We start from the raw sequence: 9304 nt of genomic DNA, 5'->3' as shown, positions 1-9304 counted from the left end.
AGGTATGAAATATGGTAATTGAAATGACTTCAAAAAGGGAATGAAAAATGATTCCAGCTTTACCACGGTATGGTGGCTAGGTTGTCGCAACTTGGTAACTGGGGCGGTACTATGGGTAAATTTTTGACGTTAGTCGAGGGCAACGTAATTTGCACCACGGTGTGGTATATGGGTACTGTGGCGTGGTGGAAAAAGTAGAATGTCATTGTGGAATTGTCAATGTGGCGTGAATTGGTGAGACTGTGGGTTCATTAAAGGCACCATGGTATGGCAAGGGCCTTTTGTCGCGGCTCGGCTTTGAGAGAAATTATAGATCGGTTAGGGCTCATTCTTGCTCAAAAATACTCCCAACACTTAGAGAGGAAAACATCAACAATTTGGAGGAAAAGGGAAGGTTTAGGTAGCGATCGAGAGGGGATATTACAAGGATTGATCTCCATCAACTTCTAAAGGTAGCTTCTTCTTCTTCTTCTTCCAAGCTTTTAGGGCTTTAATGGTGTGTTTGTGGTTTAAGTTGGATGTGCAAGATTATTCATCAATAGCTTGTTATTGATGTTTAGTCAAGTTTTTAGAAGCTTCATACATGATTTTTTAAGGATTCGATGATTGAATCCACGTGGTGATGGTTAGGGTTTCAAACCCTAGTTTTGGAAAATCATGAAATGGTTGATATGTGTTAAGAACTTTATAGATTAAGTGTTATGAAGCCACATTTGAGTAGTTTAGTAAGTTTATTGGCAAAGGATTGTTAATATGAAGTTTTACCCAAAATATGCGTTTTTAGCTAGAACTAGATTATAACCCGCATAAAACGCGGAGAACATATAGAAAAATACATATAAAGTTATAAAAACCCGACATAATATCAAGATGGTTTTCAAAAATCTGGTAAATGGTCGATATAATTGAATGAATATGGTTATCTGTAGAGCAACAAACTTTGTTTCTACTTATTGAATTCAAACATGTTGGCAGAGTTTAAAAAGATGCATACTATGCACGATAATTATCCTTCATGTGCTAACTATTAGATGTATGATAAAAGAAAACCCATTCATTTCATATGTATAACTTTTTTTATAATAACTATTGACAATGTCAATACATATTTAATTGCATTATACTTAAGTAAAAATGATAAATTGATTATGCTATATGAATCAATTAAGTGAATATAAAAAGTACATCCCTACTATTGGAAAAAAGGAATAGTACATTGCTATTTTTCAAAAACAACAAAATCAATCAACATACATATTGATGAAAAAAAATAACATTCACCACCACTAAAAAAATCAAAACACATTGGTTTTATTTGTAAACATAAATGAAACAATTTTTCATAGAAAACGAATTGGATGCATTAATGGCTTAAAATGAAGTTACAAAATTATTCAATACATATATTAAAAAAATATATCATAAAACAAAATAAACATGACTTTACGATTAAGACTATATATTAAAAAAATATATATTCAATTATAAACTACTATGGAATAGTAAATATCTTCATGAGAAAAAACAACAGTTTTCGAATGCAATTTAAAATATATAAAATCATATATTTCTATTTGACATAGTCACGATCTCAAAATCAGAATGAAATGAAAATACTTCATGAGAAGGATGTTCTGAAACGACATACTCAATCGTATTTCCTTTAAAGATATAAAGGAGATTGTTCGATAATCCCACCATTCATTTACATCGGCATTGTAATTACTAACATCTACTTTAGCCCACCGATTCTAAATGAACACCCAAATAGTCTACAAATGATCTCCACTTATAGAAAAATATCTCAATTTTCCGTCAAACTTGATAAGCATCGATGCATACGAGTTGAAAGAATTAATAACAAAAGTTGCATATATCACTAAATATTCTTTTGAATAGACATCGAATCGCAAAATATCATAGTTAGACAATAAGAAGTAAACCACACCTCGACTCCTTTGGTAAAACAGGAGAATTATATTTAAATTGAACCTAACAAACATATTTCAATGAAAATCCGGTAAATCAATCGTTAAAAATACAAATCAAACCTATAAAAATTGAGATTTTACACATTTATTGGACATGTGTAAACTTACCTTTCATTCATTACTATCTTATTCTTGCCTAGAACTCCATATGACATTCCTTTATGTATTTATGCCAGCACATCATCAAATATTGTGAACTCTTTAGCTCAGTTGACAAAGTTGGTAAAGAAACAAAAAAAATTCCTATGAATAGGCTGCGAGTTATGTAGAGACAAATAATGTATACCCTCCTCTTCCGCATGAGAATCAACCAAACACGCATGGCTTTAGATTAGTTGGATCAAGGGCTCAATTGCATTCTCCATTGCAATCCCTAGATTTACCTATCTAAAAAATTCATTCAATACAAAAAAAATATTAATATTAATCCTATAAGAAAACCAACTTAAACTGTACCTTACCTAAATGAAGATCAATCTTTTCATGAGCACCACTAACATATCTAAAATTTGAATCCCCGTCTCCCGTCGTCAATTCAGTATGCAACCTAATATTGTAACTTGCCATATGAAAACTCATATTTATTTTCTAAATACGACAAGGATTCAAACCAAATCAGAAACCACTTTGTGAAAACACCAAAAAATTCAAAAAATGGAGATTTTTTTTTACAAACAGCAAAACCTTGAAGATCTACTGATTAGCGGCAATGGAGTTTAGCAACAGTGGCGGTGGCTGCTCGGTGGTGACAACGTTTCCATGATTTCCCTTCCATTCCATTCAACCAAAGAGACAAATTATAGAAAAATTGTCATAATAGGGATTTCAACATTTCATACCTCTTACTAAAATCAACACTTGAGCACTCAACAAACAAAACTTGCTAGAGTCCTACCTTCACCAACAAAATATGTAGCGTTATGCATCCTAGGAAGAAAAAAGCATTATCACGTCAACAACCAACAAATCCACGACAATTAATTCCATTGATAATAATAGGCGAAATAACTGGAAACCTCCATAGCCATCAGAGAGCATTCAATATCAACATAAAATCGATCAATCAATATCAACATAATATAGATGAAAAGGAAGAATATTTAACCTCCAACAACCAATCCTTCTTGCGCTTCTTACCTAACACTCTGCATGTCAATCATTCCTTCAAATCAATATTATAACCCTAGGTATATAGAAAGGGGCGAGATTTTGGGAGCAAGAATTAGGGATTTCAAAATTGAATCTCGTCAATAGAATTAAATACCATTATGAAAAGAAAGATTGATTTGAATTTGTCGTTTCAAAATTGGGATACGTTCATGAAATCGACATTTGATTTGTGAATCAAATCGTATATGAAAAAAAAAGTAAAAATAAAACTGTGAAAATGTTGTACATAGCGCCTTAAAATCAACTAAAACAATCAGACATCTTCGTTAAGAAACCCTTTCCCTCACCCCTAAAACCTGCAATGTGAAGATCCGAATGGGTCGTCAAAAAGAAGATAGAAAAAACTCTGAATGTGTCGTCAAGAAGAAGATAGAAAAAACGGTGAAATAAAAGGGATGGTATTGTTGAAGCTAAGAACCTTTAGGAACATTGTATCGATAGCGTAAAGAGGATGGCTATAATCTTGTTCCGAAGTATGAAGAGAGACATAGAAGATGTGGTTTCATGGTGTAACGTGGAGACGTTACGGATTCGCGTGCGTACGCATTTTTTAAAAGAAAAGGCGTTTGATTTTTTTATTTGAGATGACATCATCAAATTGATCTAAAGGTGGAAAACTATTAAGAGAAGTCAATCAATGGGTCTGATTGTTGAAGGTGATGTAATAAAGTTTCTCTTTTAATATATATAGAGATTCCTACGAAGCTCTTAATGCTTAAGACATGTAAAAAGGGCTTAATGTGTCAATGGCATAGGTTGTGGCAAAGAGGTTTTGGATTCTCCACAAGAAGATTTGAAGAAGGCTTGGAAGTAGGTTGCCATTTTCTTAAAAGTGGTGACTTATAAATTTCATTAGAGTATGATTTTATGAGCTAGATTTGATGCTTTGACCTTTCCTTATTTTGGCTAGAGCATGCAAAAAGTGATCCAACCCAATCCAAGTTCTAACCGTTTTCATTAAATAGACCAGGTTGGGTAAAAATTATTAACCAGTTTTCAACCCAGCAACTCATTTAATATATATTTCATTTTATATTTAAATATTATTATTTAATATTTTAATTATAATGTTATATTATTATTATTATTATTAATATTTATGTTAAAAAAATAGCAACTGTAATTTCTATCTCGAACATTATTGTCGATCACATTCCATATTTTGGACATCACTCCTCAATCACATCGCACACTGCTCCACACCAAATTGTCGAGTTTGAAATACATAAACAGATCAACCAAATGGTAATTTATTTATCTAACAGGTTGGGTTGAATTGAAATTTTCAACTCATTTAACTAAGTAGGTAGGGTTATGTTGGAATCTTGAACCATTAAAGAGATGAGTTGAACCTAAACTCAACCCATGTCAAGTTGTCAACCCATTGTCGGTTCTAATTTTGGCTATCTTGGATATAGAAAGACATTTTACAATTCTTTTTTTTTTCTTTTTTATCAGTTTATTATATTCTTTTTTATTAGTCATTAAACTCTAATTTCCCCTTTGAACCTCGACTCCCACCACCCTTTAGACCACATCTAACGACCGCCCACCTCTGCCAAAATCAAAATTATAACTAGCCCTAATAATAAGAATCAAATCTAGCAAACATGATGTCCATGAAATCTAATTGTTTATATAACTCATTACTAATTAAGCTTCTTAGTTATTCCTATGTTCAATCTTCCAAACACGAAGTCCATGAAATCAGCTAACCTAAAAATCAACCATCCCATCGCCATCATGGAATCAACCTGCAGTAAGAAGTACCAAGGCTTTGGTTATGTATGTTTGTCGGTCTTCCAACTTAGAAGTTATTGTGAACATGAATATAATATATAAAGATGAAAATCATTATTTTTACGGTTGTTTGTTTAATTTTAACTACAAACCTTCTAATAATTAAATATTTCATAGTTGTAAACTAACAATACATAAAACGGATAGGGTTTGGTATTATTATTAAATGAGAAGTACAAGATACAATGAAAGGAAAAAGAAATAATATATATACTAGCTAATTACACTTTTCTAGATAATAGGCCAATATACAACCCAATATAAAATAAAGCCCAAAATCTTATTAGACTAACACCCCCCCCCCCCCCCCCCCCTAAATTCACAATGCAATAGCAATAAGCATTGAGAGTTTGTCGAATAGAAAATGAAATCAAGGAGTAGTTAATGGCTTCGTAAGAATATCAACAATCCGCAAGGTGGAAGGTCTAACATCCCAAAAATCACAGATAAAATTTTTCATTTTCCAATTAAGGTAAAATCATGGTTTCCAATAAAAACCAAAGTCAAAACCAAATATCAAATACAATATCCAAAATTAGAGTACCATAACATCTCCAAAACATGTCACTGAAGGATGTGTACGATCATGCTTTTGCTTTCCCCCGATCATCTGAAGTACATGAAACATAACACTTAAACCGTAAGGCAAAGCCATGTGACTTCCCCCAAAATAACACCACACAAACATATAACAACATGCATATTAGGTCCATAACCATCAAGTTGGATTATCCCTGAGCCCACAACATGAGTATGGCTTGCCTTCCTAGCCCACAACTCATGTATGGGTTGCTTCCGAGCCCACAATATAAGTTTAGCTTGCCCTTTCTGGCCCACAACTTATGTCTGGCTTGCTCCCGGGTTTGTTAGCTTCAGCACAGAGAAGTATTGCCTCAACCCAACCGCACTATGTCGACATATGCAACATATAACATATAACCAGCAAGCAGATAATCATTCAGATCTAACAGATCAGTACGACATAGCAACATCCTATATGTGACATCCCCAATTTCATGGCCAGAAAAGACCGATATGTTTATGCTTTGTTTTATAAAATCAGAGTAATCCTTTGATTAAAAGAGTTGCGGAATTGGTTCCCAAAAAAAAATGTGATAAAATTTATCAAAACGTTTCTCAAAGAGAATGCATTTTCATTAAATAATAAAACTTCGGGATGTCATGTTCCAATACAGACCAAAAGCATAAACAGTACAATACAGACCTTACAACAGTTATTTACAACTACATGTCTATAATCAAAATGTCTTGATAAGTCATCCAACTTATGCTCTCGCGCCACTACCTGTAATGCAATTAAAACTGAGTGGGTCAGGCTTGGGATCCTAGTGAGCATATAGGGTTTTCAACCCACAATAATATAATCGTTATATTTAATCATCAAACAATCAACCCAATTACCCATCCCCATTATCTCCTTTCATTTCTTAAAGCTTTACCCTAAGAATCAATTATCCTTCATTCATTTATTCCTAAGAATTGACCTAAGGAATTGCCACAAAGTCCCTTGCTGCCCATGGTCCATACATCAGATGAATGTGTAATTCAAACATCCGATGGACACTTAGTGCTAAAATACCTAGTGAACACTCTCAGTTCAACAACACTAAGTGAACACATCTAGTTCAAAAATACCTAACGAACACCTTGAGTTCTAAAATACTTAATGAACACATATAGTTCTAAATACCTAATGAAAACATTGAGTTCAAGGACACCAAGTGAACACATATAGTTCAAAATACCTAATGAACACATTGACACCAAGTGAACACATATAGTTCAAAATACCTAATGAACACATTGAGTTTAAAAACACCAAGTGAACACATAGAGTTCAAAAATACCTGATGAACACATTGAGTTCAAAACACCTAGTGAACACATAGAGTTCAAAAATATCTGATGAACACATTGAGTTCAAAACACCTACAAGTTAATTTTTCATTGGATTGTCTAGAACAGTCTGTGGTCACCATCTCTATTCCACTAGTTAACTAGAACATCAACATCATCCAAACTTCTTATCATTTCGTCTCACATCAACTATTTCATCTACCCATGTTCTACCCAACATATTTGTAGATATAAATTACATATAAAGTTTTAATCATTTAAAAACTTGTATGAAACATTCATTCAACATCCGTCTCAAGTAAACAAACAATATATAAACACATAGCATGTATTTCATAGCAAATACTTCATATCTATGTGTAAGGTGAAAGTAACTACACACTCACTTCATTAGATGATTCTCAGACAGTATTACGGTTCTAAAAGTAGTATTGTTCGGTGAAACCGGGATATCTTCACACACCAGGCTTCTCGTGGGCAGAGTTTCGGCTTGGAAACCCTTTTTTCTCAGGATCTTCAGGGCTTCGGGACTCACTTCGTGTCTCGGGATGATGCCGGGGCTTCGGGGGTATAACTTGCACGTAAATCGAGGTAATAAGGAGTGAGAGAGAAGAATTTGAGCAACAAAACCGGCTGCCCTTCAATTCTATTTATAGGGACAATTTTTCGATTTTCACGTCGTGAGCTTGGTCAGGCATAGGGCATTGCGTTCGTCATCAGTCCACTTGCTCTGATAGGCTCTAGAAGACAGTTCACGTCGTGAACACTGTTTTCACGTCGTGGTCTCTGACACTGCTGTGGGGTTCTATGACATCCTCATTTTCACGGCCAGAAAAGACCGATTTGTTTATGCTTTGTTTTAAAATCAGAGTAATCTTTTTAAAGAAAACAGTTGTAGAATTTGTCCCAAAAACAAAATATGATAACCATTTATCAAAACATTTCTCAAAGAGAATGTATTTTCATTAAATAATAAAACCTCGGGATGTCATGTTCCGATACAGAACAAAAGCATAAACAACACAATACAGACCTTACAGCAGTTATTTACAACAACTGGTCTATAATCCAAAGTTTATCGTCAAGTCATATGACTTATACTCTTGTGTCATTACCTGTAATACAAAGAAAACTATGTGGGTCGGGCTTGGGAGCTTGGTGAGCATATAGGGTTTTCAACCCACAATGTTATATCATATATATATATATATATATATATTAGAACTCACAGACATATCCAATTTCATTATATACAAGCAACTCTTATCCCACCCCATCGATCCTTACAACGAAACGATCCATACTCTCATATCATAATTTACCTCCTTACCTAATCCATACTCACGGATCTAAAACTAACCTCTCTACCAAATCCATACTCTCGGATCTGGTATATCTGATCCATACTCTTGCATCGCAATTTACCTTTTTACCTAGTCCATACTCACGGATCTAGTATATCTGATCCATACTCCCGGAATTAAATTAACCTCTTGATCTGATCCATACTCCCGGATCAATAATTGTGCCCAATCCATACTCTCGTACAAACCCTAAACCTAGCATTTTGCAGCTGCCATTCCTCTCCATCTTTATACCTCTCTCACCGGCACACCACCACCCTATTTTCCGATCAACGAAAGGGCCGCCATCAACCACAGGATTGCCATCGTAGTTGAGGTTGTGAACCATCGAAGTCAAACGCAGTGCTGTCGGGGCAGTGGGCGAATGGAGAAACGCGACGTGCTACTGTTTCCGTTCGCCAGTTGAGGTCACGACCCGCCTCAGTCGCATTTTCTCTCCGCCACCATCTTTATTCTCCTTCCTGTTAGCCGCCGCCGCCTGTGCAACTCCCATATTTCTTCGGCCACCATTTATTGCCCCAAAGGACTGCCATGTTCGTGTTTCACGTGGGTTCGAGTGGCTGTGATCGGGATGCACTTTAGAATGGTCTTGACGAGTACGCGTTCGTGTGGATGTGTTGATAGACAAAGACTCAAGGAACCCGCCACCACCGTGAGGTGGGTGGCTGTTGTTGCAAAAACTGTTGCTGTTTCCACCACCTTCTGTCGCCAGGTGGGTGGCTAGGTTTATTGCGCAAAATAGATCATATGTGTGTTTATTACAGTGAATCGGGGTTGGGTGTTTATTTGGGCCGAAGTTCTCGAGAAAAGCCGCCACCACCACCACCGTGAGGTGGTGGCTGCTGCCATGAAGCACCATGTGTCTTCGTGATTACGTGTGTTTATTTTGATTATTAGCGTTGTAAAATGTAATCTAAAATTGGAATAATGAAAGGAATTGAAAACCACCACCTTAGGGTGGTGGCTGCCGCCATTGGCCACCTTGTCGGGTGGCGGTGTGCTTGCCTTGTGAGTTTGATTCGTATGGGGTGCTTGAAACCCTAATGGGCCTTGTAAACCCTAATAGGCCTAATGAAGCCAATTGGGCTTAGTGAAAACCCT

This window comes from Lactuca serriola, chromosome 8 (assembly GCF_051521515.1).
Source record: "Lactuca serriola cultivar US96UC23 chromosome 8, Lser_US96UC23_V15, whole genome shotgun sequence".
Classification (NCBI taxonomy): Eukaryota; Viridiplantae; Streptophyta; class Magnoliopsida; order Asterales; family Asteraceae; genus Lactuca; species Lactuca serriola.
This window is presented reverse-complemented; position numbering follows the sequence as displayed.